This window comes from Alnus glutinosa, chromosome 11 (genome assembly GCF_958979055.1).
Source record: "Alnus glutinosa chromosome 11, dhAlnGlut1.1, whole genome shotgun sequence".
Lineage (NCBI taxonomy): Eukaryota > Viridiplantae > Streptophyta > Magnoliopsida > Fagales > Betulaceae > Alnus > Alnus glutinosa.
This window is the reverse complement of record NC_084896.1, coordinates 19,774,574-19,799,978: the sequence shown is the minus strand read 5'-3', so window position 1 is coordinate 19,799,978 and position 25,405 is coordinate 19,774,574. Positions and strand designations below refer to the sequence as shown.

Sequence of the window (25,405 nt, the reverse complement as noted above, 5' to 3'; positions counted from 1 at the left end):
CCGAATTAGCAACAGATTGTCCTGGACTGTTTAAAACCATCAAGAAAAAACCGTCTGGACTTTGTTCCAGACGGTTTTTTGCCATTTCTAGACAGTTTGAAACCGTCTAGAAATCCAAAATTTTCTGTAGTGAATGCTTTACCCAATGACTTTTCCGGATTCATCGCCGCACTTTCCGCAACTAGCAGTCGTAGAGGGGCATCCCGAGAATGAGCTGGATGAGCGTTCCGAGAAAGGGATGGAGATATTACGATTCACTGTCGGCACCACTTGCACCGTCCCCTCTCAAATTTTCTCTATAAATTTACTCGTCTTCTCTCTGGCAAAGCACACCTATGAGCTCTCAACCCTTCACACTTCGAGAGCCAAATCTTTCTTCTAATCTGAACTCATCATCGCTTCTTGGAAGGGAAGATGTAGTTCATAACCAATTTCAAAGTTTAAAGTTGGGAAAAATGCAGCATCACAACCAGATTCACAAACAACGAAGCAAGACTATTCTTGATCATACTATCCAGAAGCAAGATTATTCTTGATCATGCAAGACCTTCTCTTCCGTCTTGTCAACCTGGACGCTCTTCACATCTATCCTCAATCCGGTGATGGCGATCTATGACAGAAGAGAGAGAGCACTACGATATGAGTACCGTGCTCATATCCTTTCCGGATTGCTTGCCTCGCCTTCTTTGCTTTCTTCACATTCCCCACCTTCCTCTCCTTCGAGGCTTCCATGTTCTCATTTAGCAAGCTTTCCATGGTTCATGTGGGTTGAAATTGTAAGGGTAGTTGGTTGGAGCAAGTGTCCTACCACTAGGTGAAACATGTTGTACAGAAGAATCTCAATAATTATCAAAATAAGAATCCATGCTTCACTTACACCCTATAGCAAGAAGTTATCCCACCATTGAAAAATTAAAAATAAACTAACAAACAAAAACAGACAACAAAATAAGGTAAAACAGAAACAAAATATTTAACAAAAATAATTAAAAAAAACAACTGTACGAAAAGGTAAAAGAAAATTTACAGCGCCTTCCCCGATCATGTTGATGTCCAACCAATCCCTTCCATCCTTTCTTCTTACAGAATTGATGTCCCTCGACAGAAATGTTTCGCCATCTTATGTAGCTAACTTGCTTGCTTCGAAGGATCTTTGTAGGACGATGGTTCCTAGATTTGCGCGGTTGTGTGCATAGATCCTTGACAGTTTTGGCATAAGATGGCTCTTTGAGACATGTAAGAATTAAAGCTTGGGGCTCATGAAATGTCTCAAGAGGGATGGTGATGAAGGAATGAGCTTCAGTACTCATTCCGTATTCGGACATTTTTGGATTTGGCGGGGGCGCTGCTTGCTCCAGGTGCTCCTCCTTTTCTTCCTCATTGCTATCCACAATTTCCTCAGTCTCAAACATGGTGATGGTAGGGACATGCTCATGACAAGAATGACTAGCATCATCCTCATCAATCATGTAGTGCCCTTGAGCCATCAGCTGAATTTGAAGCTCTTCTTCCTCCAGTTTGTTAAACTCAGCAACCAGATATTCGAACTGTCCTTCTATCCTGGCAATCGCCTGAGTGTTTTCCAAGGTGGCATTCTTTATTTCACTAATAGCCTGCTTCACTTCATTAATAGATTGGGTGTTAACCAATGTGGCATTCTTCATTTCATGAATGGTTTGGCTTGAAAACTGCATGAAGGCCTTGAGAGTGTCTTCTAATGATGACTGTGGTGTCGGTTGGTTGAAGGATGAAGGATGGGAAGATTGGGTATCGAACTGCGAATATTCAGGATAGTGCAGTTCCTGAAATTGGGGAGCATGATTTCCCATGGCTTGAGCTTGCCATGAGAAATTAGAATGGTTGCTCCAGTCCGGGTTGTAAAAATTGGGATTTGCATCAAATCCCGGACTAGAGAAATTGGGGTTCATTTGCTCATAAGAAAGATTGCAGAATTGTCCCCATGAGGGACAATTATTGGTATAATGATGAGGATCAGAGCAAAGTGAACATGGTTCATATGGGTGATAATTCATGTTTTACAATCACTTCCTACCAAAAATATGAACCCTTTTTTTTTTTTTTTTTTTTTTTTTTAATTTTTATTTAAATTTTAAAGAAATTGCAAGTGGGGCAGACAGAATTCTCTAAGAACCCAGGTTCGTTCCCAGGAAAGTGAGGGGGGTCACACCGGACACACTTAAATCCCAAGACTTTCCTTGCCAGAACTTGCCTCGACACTTAGATAGCACCGTAAGACCACACTAGCAAAATATACTTTTTTTTTTTTTTTTTGAAGATTAAAAGAAAAAAAAAATAGCACAAACAAAATAAATAAATAAAAAAAATTGAAGACTAACACGAATGCATAAAACAACCAAAGACACCAGAAAGGCAAGAATTAAAACTTACAAATTTGGACCAAAAAAAATAATTTTTTTTGGCAAGAATTTCTGCTACTGAACTATTCCAGGTTACACCTCCAGTGTTGGTTCGATCGATCGACTTCGTAAAATTCCGCACAACCTGAAATAACAATAAAACAGAAAACCTTGTTTTTTTTTTTTTTTTTTGGGTTAGACAATAAAACAAAAACAAATAAAAATAAAAAGAAACAAAAATTGGAAGAAGAAAAAGAAAACAAAAATCTACCTAAACTAGTAGAAAAATAAAATCAATTCAAACAAAAATCAATTTCCACAAACAAACAATTCCCCGGCAACGGCGCCAAAAACTTGATGTGTTTTAAAATAGTTACTCGCAAGTGCACGAATCGTTTTGCAATATAGTGTTATGCAAGTGCGAGGTCGATCCCACAGGGAATTGTGTTGCGAAAATTAATCTCTATTCAAACTAATCCTACTTTAACCTAGTTCCAAATTTAGGGGTTTTGTTCTAAAGGAAAACATAAACAAAAATAATGAAAATAAAGGGGTCTAGGGTTTTGGAATCCACACTCACCAAATCATATCAACCTAATCTCATGCTCATCACACTTATTCGAGGTTGTCACGTACAAATCTTAGGTATGCTCTACATTGCTTCAAAAATCATTTAGATCATTCAATGATTTCGTTCATAGCACAAATCACAAAGAGTACCAATTGAAATCCAAACATCCAATGTATCATTCAATCACAATGGATATCTTCATTCGAACCGATAAAACAATGTATTAGTCAAACGACGCACAATGAATGTCTAATGTTTTGATAGATGAAAAACCAAGCAACCGATTTAATGAAACTTATTCCACATCATCACTTGTATCCGGAAACCACAAGAGATATCAAAACATCATTTCAAGAAAATCGAAGTAGAACAATGAGAAATCAAACCCATAAACTCAAATAGCATGAACAAGCAAGAAACTCGGTTTCTCTTCAATGGTGAGGTTTCATCCTCAACCCCAAACGAAAATATTAGCTACACATGATAAAATAACTACAACTTAAAACATTAAAAGCATAAAAATCAAAGAGTTGCAAAAGGAAAGAAATAAGCTACAAGAAGAAGATAAGCAAGAAGTTATGTACAAAGAGGCTCATGCCTCTCCTCCTCCTCTTGATTTTCAGCCTTGGTCTCCTTTTATAGCCAAGTGGTTTGTGTGGAATGGGTGAGTGGGTGTATGAGTGGAGAGATGAGTGGTGAGTGTTTTATGGAATGAGTGGTGAATGTTTTATGGAATGAGTGGTGAGTGTTTTATGGAATGAGTGGTGAGTGTTTTATGGAATGATGTTGAGTGGAAAAAAAAGGTGATTAAGTGGCTGAGAATGTGGAGAAAAACGTGTATTGGCTCTAGCTTTGGGGAGACAAGGGATGAAGCAAAAGAAAAATAATAAGAGAGATGGTTCCGGATTTTCGGGATGATCCGACGACTGAAATTCAAACAGCCATATCTTTTTCCACGCATCTCCAAATTGGCTGAAAATTGTTGCGTTGGAAAGCTGACATCTTGAACTTCAATTTAGACCTAAGAAACTCCCAAAAAGGATATCTTTTGGTCCTGTTATGATCAGTCTAAATGTACTGGTCTGCTGCATCCGAATTTCCTTGTATTTTGCTTGAATTGTATCATTTCTCTCTTATTGTCCTACAAAATATAAAAACACTAAAACTAACCAAAGCATTAGAAAATAACAAAGCTAAAGGTTTAACTAATGTAAATTAAGGGGTCCAAATACACAATATTTGGTACTCATCAGGTTATATAAACACAGTTAGTACTTTTGTTTAAGTTCCCTCCAATTATTTAGCGGCTGTCACTTCAAATTCACTTGCAATGTGACAGGTGTCCCTTCCCATAAATAGGGGGTGGCTCGAGCCACTTCAGATTTTTAATTTTTTTTTTTTTTTTTTTTTTTTGTGTTTGTTTTTGTTTTAATTTTTTTAATAATATTAATGAGACTTATAAGTCATCTGACAAGTTAATTATTAGCTTGGCATGGAACGCAATTAAGATATTGAACGAAACACATTTTTTGAAACTGCGGAATTCGTTTAATTTCGACTCAAATCATTGGTATTAATAAAGAATTACAAAGCATTTAATCCTGAAAATAAATGGGAGAGGAGATGTGCGTGAAACACTACTTTATGCAACTCCCTTTTTTCTTTTTTCTTTTTCTTTTACAAGTTGGCATATCCTATTTTTATGCATAGCAAGGACAAGTGTTTTTGTTTTTATTTTATTTTATTTTTAGTTTTGAAAAAACTTAGGTGGCCATAGGGAGTGTACAAGCAATTATGATTGCTCGCTACTAACTGCAACCGTAATTAGTTTAGGCGATTATAATTTTTAAATAAATACAACGACAACTGCTAGGTTGGTTAGCGATTAATCGTAATGCACGATTATACAGTTATTGAATGCTAGTTATTAACCGCCACTGCTTTTAAGTAATAGGCCAATTTGGGTCTCTTTTAGCAATTTCTTATACTATCAAGTTTGAATAAGCGCCTAATTGCAAGATCATTTAGCTCATTATAATCTGGTATGTGGTTATCCGATCATTAGTAGTTAATAACCGCTCCGATTGTACCCATAGGTGACTAGATGACCTTTTGTTATAAATGAGCCGTGATTCCCTTGCCTTATTCAATATATATATATATATATATATATGAACCGCTTAGGGCTTGTTTGGACACCAATATTTTTCAACCTAATTTAATTTTTTTTCCTTGATTAAAAATCCTTCTCTCAAAATGCCAAAATTGCCCCATTTTCCTTTTAGGGTTAAATACACTTAAGTCCTCTAAACTATTAATTATTTTTATAAAAGCCCCACAAACCGACACATCTGACACTTAGATACATCAAACTATAATTTTGTGGCAAAAAGGTCACTCTGTTAGGATTGAACGATAAAATGGATAGAAAAAATCAAATTTGTCCAAAATCTTCTAAAAATACCTTCACCTTGACAAGTTTTTTAGAAGATTTATTTTAAAAAAATTGAGTCAGCCCCTTTTTTTTTTTTTACTAGAACGGCATTTTCATTATTTCAGGTAAACATAAGCTCATGCATGTCACATATGTCTTTTTCTATTTGATTTGACACGGTGGGCTAATAGAAGGGTTTTGGTCAACATTAGTACTTCAACGGGTTGTTAATAAATAGAGAAAAATCATATTTAGTCCTTAGATTTTTATCTTATTCGAATTTAGTCTTTGAATTTTTAATTTCAAGAATATACTCCTTAAGTTTTGCACAAATTTTAAATAGGTTTCTTTGTCATTTTTTTCCTCAAAATTAGTAGTTTGTTATATTTTATGTGTGTCTCAATTAACACATCAGTGTCCATATCAACACCTAATATCAATACCACATCATTAAGCGCCTAGTCATTCAAAGGAAAAAGAAGAAGAAGAAGAAGAAGAAGAAGAAGAAGAAGACTAAACTCTAAAAACAAAAACTATCTTCTTCGTCATCTTAATCTTCTAGATTTGTAATATTAGATGAAAGATCGTTAACTTTGATGCAAGGACATTGACATTGTATTGGCCTATTGGGTGCTACCATGAACCCTAGGTATCAAATGAAACACATGTAACAAATGAAAAATCGTTAACTTTGACGGTAATGTAATAAAATGATCAATTTAAAACTTGGGCAAAATATAAAAACATTATTTTTGAAATATGAAAATTTAAGTGCTACATATGATTTTTTTTTTCTTTCTAAACAATATATAAATGATGATAGTTAAAGGAGTAAGTGACTAAAATCATCATTTTCTCTTTTCTTTTCTTTTTTTCTCCGTTCTCTCTCCTCTAACCCCTGAATCTTCTCTTGTGTATACCGACATGGGAGGGAAGCTAACGTATGAGATCTCCTCACCCAACTTCGTCCCACCTTCCGTTTTCTACCTACCCTTCCAACCACTTCCTTCACAGCTTCTACGGCCTTGGGAGATAAGCCATAAACTCCCGTAATCTATTTCGCCTCTTACGAGGTTTTCTCACCATTTTAATGCATCCTCCACTGAGTTCTTTGTAATTTTTGGCAAGATGTTATAACTGAAATTTTTGGATGTAGATCTACGCTCCTCTACCAACTATTACAAGACATGCACCTCACCAATGGGTTCTCCGGCATCCCCGACTTCCACCGACGGTCGCCGTTCTCTCCACCACCGCTTGCTCACTAGCGCGTATCCTACACACGCCCGAGAGTTCTTCACTCTCACCGGCGCTCGTTCCCCCTGCCTTCCTCTGCTTCGGCCAACGGTGGAGCCGGGCGAAACCAACGATTTCTGCTGCTGAGAGGCCTCCCCTTGATAGCGTGTGGGACCCTTGCGCTATCAGGGAAGGCTCCCACTCCATCTCGTTCAATCGAATAACTATTGTTTATCTTTTCTGTTTTTGTTATTTCTTATTTATTTCTGTGCTTCTTTATTCCTTCCCCTTGTTCATCTCTGTCATTGTGTTTGGGTCCTCTGTGCTCTTTACCAATACCAAACCACCTTAATTGGCCCCGATTCTTGACATCTGTGTTATGAATCTGTAGGTCCGTATCTTTGGAAGCATTGCTTCCGCATATTTCTATTTCTAGTTTAATTTTAAGTTGCCCAAGCCTTATTTTGTTTTTGTTTTCCTTTCCTAGTGTAATTTCTTAATGTATCTTAATGAAAAAAAAAAAAAAGAAGAAAAAAAGAAAAAGATGATAGTTAAAGGAGTAAATCAACAGTCCGTAACTTTTGTCGGTTCAGGCTAGCCGGTCAACCAGACAACCACGGACCCACGGTAATGGATAAAAAGAAAAAACAAAAAAAAACGATTTTGCTCCTGAGTGCCCTATATTTCTCTAATGCGACAACACAAAAACCATAAAAATATGTTACCAAAAAAAAACCATAAAATAAGACCAAAAGGGCGACCGCAACTCTGACTCATACTGTGGATCAACCTCGACAACGATAGGGTTTGTCGGTAGTCCATATGGTAGGTTGGTTTTTTGGATAGGGCTTTCATGCAATTGAGTGGAGATAAATATTGAATGTTTAAGTTTTAAGGGGTTTTTTTTTTTTTTTTTTTAATACTAATCCTTAGTTAATTAATTATTTTTAAGATTTTGTCAATTGATTTAATTAAATAAATTAACATGATTTTTAAACAATTCAATCTTGAGTTCATATATATTGTTAGGATAGTTTTCAATACAGTATGAACGGTGGTTTTTTGATGTTCTTCACGCTCTCTTAGAATACTGCAAAATTACTAAAATTAAGTGACTTTTTCGGGGTCTCGCTTCGATGCCTAAATAGCTTCTAAGACAAAAGTATCTTTATGCATAATATATTCTGTCTATCGTTTATACTTGGAGTATGAGCTTATTTATAGCCAAAGAGGTAGAGGTCAACTTGAATTTGGTTTCCTGCTTTTTCTTAACCTAGGAGTGCCATTAGAGTTTTATTTGGACTTCGATTCCTTAGTAAATGTAAGATCTGGTCCGAATCTTTAGAGTGTTTTGTGCGAATTGAATTATGGGAGAATAGTAATATGGTTAAAGTAAATGTTTTACTTTTACTATTCATTCCTTGGTTATTGATGTTAATTTGAAGGTATTTTCTATAGAAACCCATGTAGTTGCCATGCAAAATTTATTAATTAGAAAGAGTAATGCTATTTAATAAACTGTTATATGGGCTCTCACACACAGTGTCGATCTCGATGACGTCCATATATATTGATGTCCCCTTTATATCATTAGAAATTGTTAATTTGTTCTCGAAGTTAACGAAAAGATCAAAACAATTTTAAATTTTTTAATAAGACAAAAATAAATTCATTAATTTAAAAAGATAGAATAAAAAAAATTAAAAAACTAAAAACTAGGTTTTTAAAAAAAGTTTGGCCGCTCCTAATTTTTTCATTTTCTTCAAAAAAAAAAAAAAGAAAAAAAAAAAGAGTAAGTGACCAACCATTTCTAAGTTTCTAGCATGACACTTATGTGGCATAAAAGAGTAATGCTAGAAGTCTCTCTTGTATTACTTTTATGCCCCTTAAAAAATGAGGTGGCTTTCAAAATCACCATTGGACTTGTGATTAATTATCACTATTGAAGTTTGATCAAATGGTGATTTAAAAAGTCACTTCATTTTTTAGGGGATATAAGAGTGACACATGAGGGACTTCTAAAAATACTCGACAGGAAGGGGGTCGAAGTTATGTGTAACATCCACAGCTCGAAAAGGGGTAGGTTCGTTAACTTCTCCATTCAGAGGCACAAAGAATTATAAGGCACACCATAACAGTTAATTAACTAAATAAGATAATAAATGCATGGTAAAATAAGAAAAAACATGATAGTAATTAAAAATTTATTTTAAGTGCAGAAGTGTTTGACCAAAACTTCTAAAATTATAGTAACAAGTTCATAATTGAAAATGTTCATGTGCCACTGCACTTATTTGATTTGAAGAAAAATCGTTCATGATATGCTCCCTATGGAAATCCTTGCCCTACATCCCGGCCACCAAGTCATTGCTCAAGACCTGAAAGCAAAAAGTAAACTGAATGAGCCGAAAAGCTCAGTAAGTAAATCCTCAACCATAAAACAATTGGGTTAAATTTGTTTTTCTTTAAAATCTTTCTTTTAAAACTTAATTTCTTGAAATCCCTTCAAGACATCTTTATCTCATATCATTAATTAAATAAGATACAGTTTTCAATAAAGCTAAGTTAATTAAGCATATTCTTTTCTTTGAAAGTGTTGGTAGTTCGGGGGGCTATCTGGAGAAATGGTGGTAGTTTGGGGGGCTAATATATATTTTTCCCATGTTTATAACTAATTTTTCATAATAGGGTTCATGTACACAGTTACGTCTTGTGTACTATGGTTGTGCGGTCCTTGTAACCAGCCATGACAATGACTGTGGCCGCAGACCTGTCCGGCAACTAATCAATCAAAGTGCACTTAGCGTGACTGTTGATAGAATAACACCTTCTGGCGAAGCCTCCTTTAGTGGTTGCGCCTCCATCCCAACGTTACAGAGCCGTGTTTTCAATTAATTCTCTTGGGCCAAAAGTATCCCCTCCACACATGCCCTCATCTTATAAACTATTTTCAACTCTTTTACTTCTCTCGGTATCTTTAGGGCGACGTGTAGGAGTGTTTCTCATCTTATACTTCTCATAATTATCAATTTCTAAAATAAAACTTTCCCAAATCAGGAACTTAACAAAATTAGAAGTTTAATATGTTTAGAAAGTATTTCTTGGTAATAACTTTCTAAAACAAATATTTTTTTTCCGATGATATAATTTTTCCATAAACAACCTTATATTTTCAAAATCTGTTTGGAGACCTTTTATGAAAGCAAGGTAACTTCGCACTACATTAAATAAACAATTATTTACATCAAAATACCTATTGCACTAGAAACAATAGGGGATAAAATAATATGACATGAAATAATTTTAGAAGGAGCAGATGATCTACTTACTTCTTTGAATGCAGCTAGCTATGACAAATCCTTAATAGCTAGCTAGTCATCTGAGTATATGTTTAAACAAATTACTACCCTCGTACTCACAACTAAGAAAGCATACTAATACAACTACGGGTTAGGCTTACACTACAAGAAATTTGATCATTAGCGGCCACATTATTAGCGGCCAACGCATAGTGGCCGCTAATGATCATGTTATTAGCGGCCACTTTGCTAATAATACACTATTAGCGGCCACATAAGTGGCCGCTAATAATCAACTATTAGCGGCCACAAATAAAGTGGCCGCTAATAATTGATTATTAGCGGCCAAAAAAGTGGCCGCTAATAGTTGATTATTAGCGGCCACATAATATTTACCATTTTTGTTATGTTTTCAAAATAATATGTGCTAACTTTTTTCCTTTTATTTTTTTTTTATTTTTTTAATGTTTTCAAAATTTTCATTTTTTTTGTTTGTTTTTATTTTAAATATATATTTTTCATTCTTAATTTTTTTTTTTCTTTAATTTTTTAAAAATAATAAAAAGTAAAGTTAATTTTTGGTTTTTCTATCAACAAAAAAAAAATCGTTCTTTTTCCTTTTTTTTTTTTCTTAAAAAAAAAAAGAGATTAATAGAAAGCTAGTTTTTCTTTTTATTTTTTCGTTTCTTTTTTTTTTTTTTAAAAAATTGTTTTCTAGAACTATTAATCGATCAAACCTTCATTGTGTGAAGTCTGATCAGTCGACCTCTATCACGATCGATCAAATGATCTATCGATCCTATTGGTCTATCAAGATCGATCGAATAATCTATCGATCATATTAATCGATCACGATCGATCGGATGATTTATTGGTCATATTTATTGATCAGGATCGATCGGATGATCTATCGGTCCTATCGATAAATCACGATCGATTGGATGATCTATCATAATCGATCGGATGATCTATCGATCTTATGGATCTATCAAGATCAAGCGGATGATTTACCATGATTGATCGGATGATCTATCGATCTTATGGATCTATCAAGATCAAGCGGATGATTTACCATGATTGATCGGATGATCTATCGATCTTATTGATCTATCATGATCGATCGGATGATCTACCATGATTGATCGGATAATCTATCGATCCTATTAATCGATCGGATGATCAATCAATCCTATGGATCTATCATGATCGATTGGATGATCTATCGATCATATGGATCTATCATGATCGATTGGATGATCTATCGATCCTATGGATGGATCACGATCGATGGGATCGATCCTATTGATCGATCACGATCGATCAGATAGGATCAATACTATAACGATCGATCGGATGATCTAACGATCATATTGATCGATCACGATCGATCGGATATGATCGATACTATAACGATTGATCGAATGGTCTAACAATCCTATCGATCGATCAGATTATCTATCGATCCTATTGATCTATCACGATCGATCGGATATGATCGATACTATCACGATGGATCGAATGATCTATCAATCATATTGTTCGATCACGATCAATCGGATGATCTATCGATCCTATGGATCGATCACAATCAATCGGATGATTTATCGATCCTATGGATCGATCACGATCGATCGGATAATCTATCGATCCTATTGATCTATCACGATCGATCGGATATGATCGATACTATCACGATGGATCGAATGATCTATCAATCATATTGTTCGATCACGATCGATCGGATGATCTATCGATCCTATGGATCGATCACAATCAATCGGATGATTTATCGATCCTATGGATCGATCACGATCGATCGGATAATCTATCGATCCTATTGATCTATCACGATCGATCGGATATGATCGATACTATCACGATGGATCGAATGATCTATCAATCATATTGTTCGATCACGATCGATCGGATGATCTATCGATCCTATGGATCGATCACAATCAATCGGATGATTTATCGATCCTATGGATCGATCACGATCGATCGGATAATCTATCAATCCTATTGATCTATCACTTTCGATGGGATGATCTATCGATACTATTGATCGATACAATCACGATTGATCGAATGATCTATTAATCCTAATGATCGATCACGATCGATCGGATGATTTATCCATCCTATCGATCGATCTATCATCCGACCGATCATAATAGATCAATAAGATCAATAGATCATCCGATCGATCGTGTAGATCAATAGGATCGATAGATCATCCGATCAATCATGGTAGATCATCCGATCGATCATGATAGATCAATAGGATCGATAGATCATCCGATCAATAATGGTAGATCATCCGATCAATCATGATAGATCAATATGATCGATAGATTATCCGATCGATCATGATAGATCAATAAGATCAATAGATCATCCGATCAATCATGGTAGATTATCCAATTGATTATAATATATCAATAGGATCGATAGATTATCTTATGGATCATGGTAGATCATCCAATCGATCATGATAGATCAATATGATCGATAGATCATCCGATCGATCATGATAGATCAATTGGATCGATAGATCATCCAATCAATCATGGTAGATCATCAAATCGATCATGATAGATCAATAGGATCGATAGATCATCCGATCAATCATGATAAATCAATAGGATCGATAGATCATGATAGATCAATAGGATCGATAGATCATCCGATCAATCATGGTTCATCCGATTGATCCTATTGAAGTATTATGATCGATTGGATGATCTACTATGATTGATCGGATGATCTATCGATCCTATTGATTTATCATGATCGATGGGATGATCTACCATGATTGATCGGATGATCTATCATGATCGATCGAATGATTTATCGATCCTATTGATCTATCATGATCGATTGGATGATCTACCATGATCGATCGGATGATCTATCGATCCTATTGATCTATCATGATCGATTGGATGATCTACCATGATCGATCGGATGATCTATCGATCCTATTGATCTATCATGATTGATTAGATGATCTACCATGATCTATCGAATGATCTATCGATCCTATTGATCTATCTTGATCGGATGATCTACCATGATTGATCGGATGATCTAATATGTTAGTTTAACATACTATATAAGGCAAAAATGGATTTTTTTTTTAATAAGACAAAAATGTCTATAAATTTGAAAAAAAAATAAAAATAAAAATAACTTTTTTAAAAACAAATTAACAAAATTAAAATTAAAAAAAAAAAGAAGAAGAAAAAGAACGATTTTTTTTAAACTCAAAATTTACTTAAAATTAAAAATAAAAAACCAATTTTTCAAAAAAAAAAGTTATTTAAAAAAAAAGGAATTAAAAAAATTAAAGAAAAATGAAAAAAAAATAGAAAACAAAAAATAATTTATTTAAAAAAAAAACCGAAAAAATACATTATAATTATGAATAAATACATTATATATATATATATATATATATATATATATATATATATATATATATATATATATATATATATATATATATATATATATATATATATATATATATATATATATATATATATATTTTTTCATTTTTAGTAGTATTAATTGTATATAGAGATTTAATTAATGCAGTGAAGTTAAATGGATCTATTTTTTTTTTTTTTTTTTTTGTATATATATATATATATATTTTTTTTCAATTTTTTAATAGTATTAGCGGCCACACTAATAGTTAAAATAGTCGGGTATTATTAGCGGCCACATGTGTGGCCGCTAATACTAGACTATTAGCGGCCACTCATGTGGCCGCTAATAATACCCGACTATTTTAACTATTAGCGGCCACATACGTGTCGCCGCTAATAGTCTAGTATTAGCGGCGATTTTAGACTCAGTTAATAATTATTAGCGGCGGATAAAATTACTTTTAGCGGCGAACTTGGTGGCCGCTATAAAACAATTATTAGCGGCGACCAAAAAAAGTGGCCGCTAATAGTCTTTTGCGTCGGACTATTAGCGGCCACTCTTTAGCGGCCAAATTTGGCCGCTATTTATTAATAGCGGCCAAAATAACATCATTAGCGGCCAAATTTGTTGGCCGCTAATGATCAAATTTTTTGTAGTGTTACTAGTTAGTTGAGAATGGACTCATGAAATATTTGAAATCAATTTGCCATATTATTAACTTATAAATTTCAGTCCTTTAGAAATTCTTTCTAGATAGTCAAATTATCTCATATGAAACTGTGAAATCTTTATAATGCAAAACGTTTGGAAATTAATGCAAAAAAATACTGCGATATATATATATATACCTGCAAGTTTATGACCGCTTATATTTCTTACAAAACCATATAATCATTTAATTTCTTTATGAACAATAACTCATTGTGAGATATTTTGATTTATTTGGCCTACTACAACATTAAAATTTTAGGATTTAAGTTATTACTATTACTATTACTTTAATTAATATTATTTAAAACCCTTGTGTGAAATCAAGAAACACCCATATTGAATTTGTGATAAAAAATAAAAAATAAAAAAGATATGGCATTGTTTGGTAAGGGAGTGTCAGTTGGGAGTAGTAGTAAGAAGTGATAGATGTGATATAAAGCAGTCCCCAAGGGGTAATTCAATCAGTTGGGGATCACACTTCATGAAGCGGAGCTCACTAGTTAGAATCCCCCCTCCCCCTCTTGTGTGGACATGTCAAAAAAAAAAAAAGATGTGATATAAAGTAAAAATAATTTGTATGAAAAAGTAAAAAAAAAAAAATTGTATTGTAGTGAATTTTTTTTTATTTAAATAATAAAAAAATTATTGATTTAATATAAAGTCATAATATTTTGAAATTGATTGTTTTTAAAAAAAGTGAATAAGGGGAGGGAGAATTTTCTCTCCCATGCCAAATAAGCTCATAATTAATTACTACACTTTTATGAACATGTTTGGGCATGCATAAAACGGATGATATAAAAGAAATGGAGAAAACAAATTATGTTTCAATCCAAACGTTATGTTTATGAAATACCAATGGGTTTTTCTAAAAAAAAAAAAAAAAAAATCGTGACAATGTACTAATGATAATGCAACCGGTTGAAATTTAGTAAATAAATAGAGCTTAGTAAAAAATAAAATATTAAAAAAAAAAAATCAATGGCTATAAGAAAAGCAAAGGATGTTGGCTTCTAGAAGTGTGCATTCACATCATGGTATGAAGGTCCACCATATCCTACTACAAAAGGTAAAAGAAAAGGATCGAAGAGTCCTTCTACACATGAGACTCTCATCCTCCCTTCATCCCCTTTGATAATACAAATCAATTTTTTTAAGAAAAAGAGGGTGATGAAGGGAGGATGAGAGTCTCATCTTTAGCATTCCCTTTCATTAATGCAACTAGGAAGATAAAGAAGGAAGAAAAGGAGTAATGATAGGCAGGGGCCATCTTACCGGCCCCTGCCCGGCCCTTTCCTACGTGGAAAGGGCCATGCCAATTTTATTTTATTTTTTTGATTTTTTACTAAAAAAAAAAAAAAAAAAAAAAAAAAAAAAAAAAAAAAACTGGAAATTAAAAATTTTCAAAATTTGAAAACAAAACCTGCAGCAACACCTCGTCTTTCTCATTTTCGCACTTTTCTTCCCCGAGCTTCCCCCCAAATTTTCCCTCCCTCTCTCCATCTACCCAAAATCTTCCCACCGTCGACCACCGTTCGGAGCCCAGCACCGTCTTTCTGCCCGCCACCGTTCCGAGCTCGGTCGTTCTTTCGCACGAGCCAGCCACCGTCAATCTTCCGGTTCCGACGAGGTCCCCCACCGTCGACTTCCATCTCCATCTCTATCTCTGGCCACTAGGTACTGCCAGGCCATCACCGTCGTTCTCCATCTTCGGCCAAAGCCCACCCACCGGCCGTCTTCCAGTGGCGGCCCTCTTCCATCTCCGGCCGTATTCCAGTTCCGGCTTCCCCCCAAATCCGGGAACTGCTGGTCCCGCCATATCCGGTGGTTGATTCTCTACAGTTGAATATTCTTCAGAATTCACTAGTTGCATTTTCCTTTGTGAAATCTGAAGACAGGATCTTTACTTGTGTATCTTTTAGAAAGGTCAAAAAGAGCAGGTTCGCCCATTTTCTTTTAGGTTAATCTGCTCTCCTTTCTGTTCCATTTTTTGTTCATGTGAATTGCTCGTGTGTGAAATCTTATAGGAGATTTGTGTGTTGATTGCTCCATCTTCTATTCCATCTTTTTTTGATTTTTGATTTATGGAAAGGTTGTGTTATAGTGCTTGTAGATTTAGCTTCTCACTAGACCACACTGCAACAATAATGAATTGACTTCATTATTTAGAATGAATCATGTAATATCAAAGTGATTCTGAAATTGGGATTTTAGTTTCTGACTGCTTGCGCTAATTTGTATTAAAGTTTGGCTGATGTAAACTGCTGAAATCAATTTTTTTATTTTATTTTATTACAAAATGGACTTATGCTACTTGACATGTGCGTCGTCCCATATATTAAGAAAGGGGTGGAAGAACCTTATTTTGTTCCAAGTATTTTGTTTTGTTGTTTGGACAAGAAAAATTGATCAGTTTGACTAATCATTATGTAAGAATGATGTGGAAGCTATATATAGAATAAAAGCCTATTTCAATAAGCAAATGCATGCTTATCAATGGTGTAGTAATGTTTAAGCAGCATTTCCCCTATAGAATTCATAGAAGTTCATATTTGACTAATTAGAGTTTTTGATTTCAAAGATCTGTTGTAATTGATTATAATTTCCTGCGATCAGATTTGATGGTATGATTTGAGTGTAATTAGATTTGATTAATTACCATATATACTCATCTACCCCAATATTCTTATAAATAAGAGTCTCATATATGGTAGTGCACTAGTACGTAGTACTAAACTACTCCGCCGGAGAGGTCAGAACTCAGGACCACCCTCTCAAAATTCGGTTCATATATAGCTAGCTCATGCTTTTCAGAAGTATATTTCAATTTGAGAGTTTTGAGATATGTTAATTGCAAGAAGAAAAAAATAAAAATCAAGTTACGGTCTTGGGGCTGTTGTTTATCATCTTTGGCTTCATCGGAATAATTTGATCCATGGTAACATGTTGTGTTCGAAGGAATCCCTCATTGCCAAGATTAAATAGGATATCAGGTCGAGGCTTATGGGGAAGGGGAAGTATCGGAGGACTACTGCTACTATTTGGCTTATGCAGATTTGGAATCTGCAGAATTTATCATGAAGTTGCTAGTGTTTTGTCGTTTTCTTTTGTTGCAGATCGAGTTACTGCTGTGTTCTGTTATAGGGGCTTAATGTGTAAGGGCTTTCGTTTCTTGTTTTCTTATTTGTTGTTGTAATCCCTTTTGGGTGGATATTGTAGCTTACTATGTAATTCATTTTAGTTAGCAATCTATGTTTTGGTTTTTGTTTGTAGAGAGATGGTTTTTGTTTACAAACTCTCCTATTACAGGTCTGATTTTGCTTTCAAGGCTTGTGGAGAGGAACTTCTTGTGGTGGGCGGGCAACGAGGTCCACAAGGCGAATGCATTGTGCTTAACTCTTGGTCTCCTGAGTCCGGGATCAAGGATGGAACCTTGGATTGGAAGGTTTTTGGTGTGAAGGAGCATGTTGGTGTGAAGGGTGCTTCTGTGTGCATTTATCTTATTGACTAGAGATAGCTTTTGTCTAGCTGGAAAACCTGCTTGAATTTGAATGCATTACTTTCATGTTTCTGCATTTTATTTGCTTTTGAGGAACTAAGTAGAGTCACATTGGTAGCTTTGTTGTCTGTCTTAAACTAATATGTTGAGATCATGATGAGATGACACTAGTATGATTTAGAATTTGTATTTGGTTAGATTACTTCAGAAGTGTAGTAGGGAACTGTAATTTTTATCTTCAAGATTTTCTTGGCTAGCAAAATGATTATTAGATCTTTTTATGTTGCTGTATCTTGATGTTCAGTGCTACATGGTATCTCTCACATGATGTTCATTTGCGACACAGAGAGGGGCAAATGGGCGCTAATACTTGTGCTGCTCGATTTAGATAGGCTCTGCACCCTGCATGCACAATTTGGGCGGCTAATTGCATGGAATCTTGGACCCGTGTTAACATATGATATCTACACGATGTTCATTTTAATGGAAAGTGAGCGTGCCAAACAGAAAAAAGTTTAACATACATTTAGGAAATCTATTCACATTTGAACTCAAACAAGCTAGATCCGTAGTTATTATTGCAGATAAAACAAGTTAGGACATTTATTTACAAGAACATTTACTAATTCTCATCAATATGAATTAAACAACATCAGTCATCATCAATTCTCTGTAATCTGACCACAATCTTCAATAACAACCGGTTCCTTAGTAGTCCCGCTGTTGGATCCCACCTTCTCCATCTCTTTCACAACAGTGTAGCCTTCCACAACATTTATAATATATGAAACACGAAAGAAGCACAGAAGAGTTGAAGTAGAGTGTGGTCATCTGACCCTTATGCTATCACATTAATGTTGACGTACAAAATCCACCAAACTTAGAGATTCAAAAAGCATGAGGAAAAAGATCGATCACCCTGCTTTTGAAGCTAAATGAGAGCAACCAAACCCCATGGCACAAAAATCCATCCTTTATACTTTTTTGGAAAACTTTCACCATGAAACGTCTCCTTTGAGTACTTAATGCTATTTTTATTCTTTCACTAGGCTTTTTTGGTCTTCTTTATCTACCTTTCCATTCTGGCTGAGCATGAGTGAAAGCTGATCGATGCTACCAAATACACAAAGAAACTAGGAGGATTAGAAAATAAAATAAAGAAATAATGAAGCACAAGCACACAAAAACTGATCATATGAAAATCATTTTGTTTTCTTTAAGATAAGATCATTCCATAATGCTGGACACGTCAAGGTACGCAATATACAAAACTCTAACCCTCTATCACTGATAGCAAAACGCAGAAGATTTCCAGAATGCAACTCTGACTGAAATTGAAGAAATTTAAGATACATAGAGTAAGGAATTGGCTTGTTAAACAAAAATAATGATGAAAATCATATGGAGACTTGGCATACATGACCATGAATAACTTGACTCAGCACAAACTCTCAGATACACCAGCATTGAACTCTCAGATACAATCTAGGTTTCACAATCCACATAAGACAAAAAACCACAAATCACAGCAAAGAACTAAAAAACCACAAATCACAGCAAGGAACTAAAAAAAGCAAATCCGGGCAACATGTTCATTGTTGATGCAGGTGCCACGTTACCAGGTGTCCCCATTTTCTCTTCTCTTTGAAATTCATGTTATCTAATGACATACAACTTTGTATTAATGAGATAAGTCAGTATTCTGGCCAAAATTTGTTTTGTTGATTTCCTTTATAGAATATTCTATCAAATACTTCAGTGCCTTATCAACATCGCAAGTAAACTGGTTGGAGGAAAGATATATGATAGTTTATATGGGTGATCTATTATTTCCATGTATATTAGATGAAAACCAACCAATTATTTTTGCTGAAATGGAACAAAATTGATACATTGCAATTTTTTTAGTAGTTTGGAAGAAATTTGCTTCAAAGTTTGAGAGAGAAAATCACAAATTATCTAGTGATTTGAGAAGCTGTGTAATTTCACCTTTTTTTTTTTTTTTTTTTTTTTAATGAATAAAACTCTTTATAAAGCCCAAACTCAACATTCTTACACTCAAGTTAAAACTGGATACCAATCCTGCACAGGACAATCCCCTAGCTAGGAACACTACTTAAACAGAAAAAGAACCTGTTAAATCACTACTGCAGGCAACTGACAGTATCCAAATAAACGTCAACCCCCTCCTACAGAAAACCGAAACTGCATAGCAGCAAACACCAACAAGCAGAAAAGAAAAACTGCAGAAAATACCATCAAACAGTCCATCATCTACGATTACAAGAGAATTTCAGAGGAAATTTATTAGTGGTAATATCTTTTGTCAATCAAACTTGAATGATCTTAATATTTCAAGATGAATGGTTGAATTTAGTTCGGACAGTCGACTTTATTGACAATTTTTTGAAAATTACCAATTATATTCGCTATAATAAAATGATAAAATTTATATTATTAACTAAAATTACCAATAGCAAAAAACCACAAATAACCACAAATCACAGCAAGGAACTAAAGAAAGCAACTCTGAAAACAACTGAAAAAACGCAAAAATGGGGGAGATCGGTACCAGAGCCGAAAATGGGGGAAATCTGGGCCGGAAATGGGTCGCCGGAACCCTAAGTTTTGGCCGGAGGTGGAGAACGACGGTGGAGAACGAATGGTCGCGGGTAGTGCGGTGGCGGGTCGTGCGTGGAGAACGGCGGTGGCTGGACCAGCAGTTCCCGGATTTGGGGGGAAGCCGGAACTGGAATACGGCCGGAGATGGAAGAGGGCCGCCACTGGAAGACGGCCGGTGGGTGGGCTTTGGCCGAAGATGGAGAACGACGGTGATGGCCTAGCAGTACCTAGTGGCCGGAGATAGAGATGGAGATGGAAGTCGAAGATGGGGGACCTCGTCGGAACCGGAAGATTGACGGTGGCTGGCTCGTGCGAAAGAACGACCGAGCTCGGAACGGTGGCGAGCAGAAAGACGGTGCTGGGCTCCGAACGGTGGTCGACGGTGGGAAGATTTTGGGTAGATGGAGAGAGGGAGGGAAAATTTGGGGGGAAGCTCGGGGAAGAAAAGTGCGAAAATGAGAAAGACGAGGTGTTGCTGCAGGTTTTGTTTTCAAATTTTGAAAATTTTTAATTTCCAGTCTTTTTTTTTTTTTTTTTTTTTTTTTTAGTAAAAAATCAAAAAAAAAATATAAAATTGGCATGGCCCTTTCCACGTAGGAAAGGGCCGGGCAGGGGCCGGTAAGATGGCCCCTGCCTATCATTACTCGGAAGAAAAGTCTACCTACCCTACCACTTAACCGAACTTTGGATAAAAGAGAGAAAATAAAACATGACGAGAGGCAAACATTACTTGACTGAACAGTCTGAACCTACCATTTCTTAACGTCACAATTATAAATAAAGTACTGAGCTTTCTCCAAAAGAAGATCAGGGTCATCACATTATCAAATACACACAGTAACTATCTTATCGTGAAGCACAAGACTTGGAAATGGGACCAAAAAAGGCTCACTGCAAAAGAATAGACTTGGCATATTCCCTTGCAATTTACCTACTGATAGTGTATTTATCTGTGTTGCTTTTTTTTCGTTTGGGTTTTATGGTTACGGAGCTCACCCACTTAATTTGATTTTTTCTCTTTTTCTTCTTCCTTTATTAACAAAACAAAACAGAAAAAGAGAAAGGACTTGGCAATTTAAGTTTATATATATATATATATATATATTTAAGTTTATTGTTTTGGTTTTAAAAAAAAATAAAATTGATTGATATTATAGGAATGCTGTTAGAAAAGTGATGATGTGCAGGACATGTGACCACTTTTTCATCTAAAGAGACAGCCAGGGGTGGAGGTACTCAGGGCTTCAAGGGCCTGCCCCCCCCACCCCCAAACTCCAAGGGTTTTTCAAAAAAAAAAAAAAAAAATTTACCCCAAATTTTTAATTTTTTTCTTAGTTTTGGTGCCTCTATTATTTATTTATTTATTTTTCATTTTGTCCCCCCCAAGTTACAAAAGTTGTCTCCGGTCCCGGAGAAAGCCGACTCTAACGGAATGAGCTTAAATGTAACAAAATGGTAGTTTGTTGCATTTAAATGTCAAACTGTGAGTTCTTGAGATTAAATAAAATATAATCCCTATTTAATTATAAATTATTAATTATTATCACGCGACTAATTGACATATATTTATTAAGGAGTATTTTTTTTTTTTTAAGATATTAAGGAGTATGTTGGTGTCTGTTTCTATCCAGTTGTTTCAAAAGCGTGTCAAAATTCACCTTCAATGCATTGATTTTCAACAACCCCGAAGACTTTTTAGCCTTGTTTAATGTGGTCGTCTATTGTCTTTGTCTATGCTCCTAGTGACTCAAATTCGGCTACCCATACTCTAGTTAAATAATTGTTGGCCGAAGGATATTCGTCTTAGGAGTATCTCTGGCTAGTATTGTTCTTAGGAAATCAGTTTGTCCCTAGATCCTATTTGAAATTGGGATCATTTTTTTTTCTTTTTTCTTTTTTTTCTGATTGATTAATGAAGAAGGAGATATTATTCTGTTCAAAAAATAAAAAAAATGTGGTCGTCTATAAGTACTCCCGGGGTCTATATGCATGGGCTCTCACAATTATTCCACATAGACTACGAACCCTTTTTCTCTTTTTAGTGAGTTTATATGAAGTTATTGTTAGCACATCTTTTAAAGTTAAAGCATTTAACGATATACATAATATCACATCATTTAAAAAAGTGGAGATGATCCTATTTCAATTTGAAGTGGCATACACAAGGGAGATTTGATATCTGTAATAGTGTACTTAATGATTTGTTACAAGAGTGATACTTGAAACCATATTTTTATAATATGTACAATTATCACACAATGTTAACATGGCAATCCCAACTAACAATTCAATTATTAATTGGAAAGACTAATATTATTTAGTAGACTCTTATAGGATTTATGTACAACTAGGATAATATGACATTGAGAACCAACCATTTTATTAACACTTGTAAAAAAACAAATTTATGATTGATTGTCACTGCCATGTAATTCTAATTGTATAAAAGTTATATAAAAATCTATTAAATAATATTATGCGGTTGGAAATCATTCCATTCCAAAAGCAAGTAGGGTAATCATTCCATTTCAAAAACAAGTAGGGTATTCTCGCTTTCTAACCAAATGTTTTTGCTTATGAGAGAGCAAGCAAAAATATGGGAAAGAGCTAAGTACAAGAAAAGCAAGTAATGTATCTTCCCTTTAATATTGTATGGGTACCAAAACACGTCCAAGACATGGCATGCAAGTGGTGGGATCACTCCATACGCCTGTCTCCATCACCATACATTCAAATCTATGACGATGGCATTAATTAATCTTTTAAATCTGCTTTTATAATCTTTATAAGCTTTTCTTATTACAATTAATCTGCAATTTCTTCTCATACCCAACCTCCCCTTCCAAGCTGTTCCCAATCATGGCTTGTTACAACATTGAAAGAAGCAAACATTTCCTATTTCCAAAGCCCCTAATCCTCTTTTATCTCTTAATGGTCACCAATTTCTTCTCAGTAACAAACCCGTTTACAAGTGCTTTTTCCTTCAACTTCACCAGTTTCACTTTTGGTGACTCCAGTATAAGATATGAGAGAGCTTTCCCTCAAAACCAAGTTTCAAACTCACCGGCAACAAGGTCGGATATGATGAAGTAGGTCGAGCCACGTATGCCAGTCCCATGCACCTGTGGGACAAAGCATCCCGAAACCTCACAGATTTTGCTACCCATTTTTCCTTTGCCATTGATTCTCAAAATAGAACTAATTATGGAGATGGGCTTGCATTCTTCCTAGCACCTAGCGGTTCAACGATTCCTGATGTCAAAAGAGGTTGCAATATGGGTCTCACTAATGATAACTAGACGTTAAACTCGACGGAGAATCCTTTCGTCGCTGTGGAGTTTGATACCTATTCATTGTTAAACGAATGGGATCCGCATGGCAAACATGTAGGTATTGATATAAACTCCATGAAATCTGTTGCTTATGTGCCATGGTGGGGGAGTACGACTTGTATTATGGAAGGGAGAATTAATGAAGCTCGGATTACTTATAATTCTACTTCTCATAATTTGAGTGTTCTCTTCACTGGTCTCATAAACAATGCTACGGTATGGCAGTCCCTTTCTTATAAGATTGATTTGAGAGATTACTTGCCTGAATGGGTAACTTTTGGATTTTCAGCCGCAACAGGAAATGCTACTGAAATGCATACCATCTACACATGGGATTTTACTTCAACTTTGGAAGATATTGTAACCAAACCACCAATGGCAAGCAGTCCGAGTCTAAATACGGCCCCCAACCAAAGCAGAAACAACAGGTTAGGATTAGCAGTGGGTTTGGGTGTTGGTGGATCTTTTTTGTTTGGTGGGTTTGCTTTAATTCTATCTGGCTTGCGGAAGAGGAATAAAAGTTATACGGAAGTCGAACTTTCCTTTGACAGGTGCATGGATGACGAATTTCAAAGGGGAACAAGACCAAAGAGGTTCTCATTTAAAGAATTGGCTCATGCCACGAATAATTTCAATGATGAAGAGAAGCTGGGTCAAGGTGGATTTGGTGGGGTTTATAGAGGATTTTTAAAGGATTCAAACTCCTTCTTTGCAGTTAAGAGGGTGTCAAAAGGGTCTAAACAGGGGATAAAAGAGTATGCATCAGAAGTTAAAATCATTAGTCAATTGAGACACAGGAATTTGGTGCAACTCATTGGCTGGTGCCATCAAAGAGGAGAACTCTTACTCATCTATGAGTTCATGCCCAATGGAAGCTTAGATTCACATCTTTTTACAGAAGAAAGCTTATTGATATGGGCAATGAGGTACAAAGTTGCTCAAGGATTGGCGTTAGCTTTGCTTTACTTGCACGAGGAATGGGAACAATGCGTGGTGCACAGGGATATAAAATCGAGCAACATTATGCTTGATTCAAACTTTAATGCTAAGCTTGGAGATTTTGGACTAGCTAGGCTTGTGGATCATGTGAAAGGGTCACAAACCACTGTTTTGGCAGGCACCATGGGCTACATGGCTCCTGAATGTGTCACAGCCGGTAATGCTAGCAAGGAGTCAGATGTCTATAGTTTTGGAATTGTCGCTTTGGAGATTGCTTGTGGAAGAAAACCAATCAAGACCAATGCCCCTGAAGATCAAGTAGTCATGGTGGAATGGGTTTGGGAGCTCTATGGAATAGGAAAGGTACTTGAAGCAGCTGACCCAAGGCTGGATGGAGATTTTGATGAGCAGCAAATGGAGCGCTTGATGATTGTTGGGCTTTGGTGCGCTCACCCTGATCGAAACCTTAGGCCTTCAATAAGGGAAACAATTCATGTTCTCAATTTTGAGACTCCATTGCCTATTCTCCCATTAGATATGCCGAGGCCAACACATCTTTCTCCAGCAGTGAATAGGTAGGCAATGTCACTTTCTATTTCTAGTGTTTCTACTAACTCAAGGGAGGACGAAATCCATATTCAAGAAATAGTTACACCAATTCTTCATTGTCTACCTCATACGATGTAGCTCCTCCATCCACATCACTTTTGCATATGTGCTAAATATTGGAACTGGTGTCCAAAACTTCAATTTGGATTAATGTTGTTTTTCTATAAATTGTATAATATTGAACATTGGACATATGTATTATGTCTTTATATATATATATATATGTGTGTGTGTGTGTGTGTGTGTGTGTGTGTGTGTGTGTGTGTTTGAATATTTCATAGGATTTACATGTAAGGTTCCTAAGTTAAATTGTATTTGACTAAAGTGTGAGTAATGAGCT

The 25,405-nt window shown here is 35.4% G+C and overlaps 1 pseudogene; it reads left to right on the top strand.

Moving 5' to 3' along the window:
• The first annotated feature begins 23,116 nt into the window (after positions 1 to 23,116).
• LOC133881189 (L-type lectin-domain containing receptor kinase IX.1-like) lies at positions 23,117 to 25,168 on the top strand (annotated as a pseudogene).
• Positions 25,169 to 25,405: the final 237 nt, after the last annotated feature.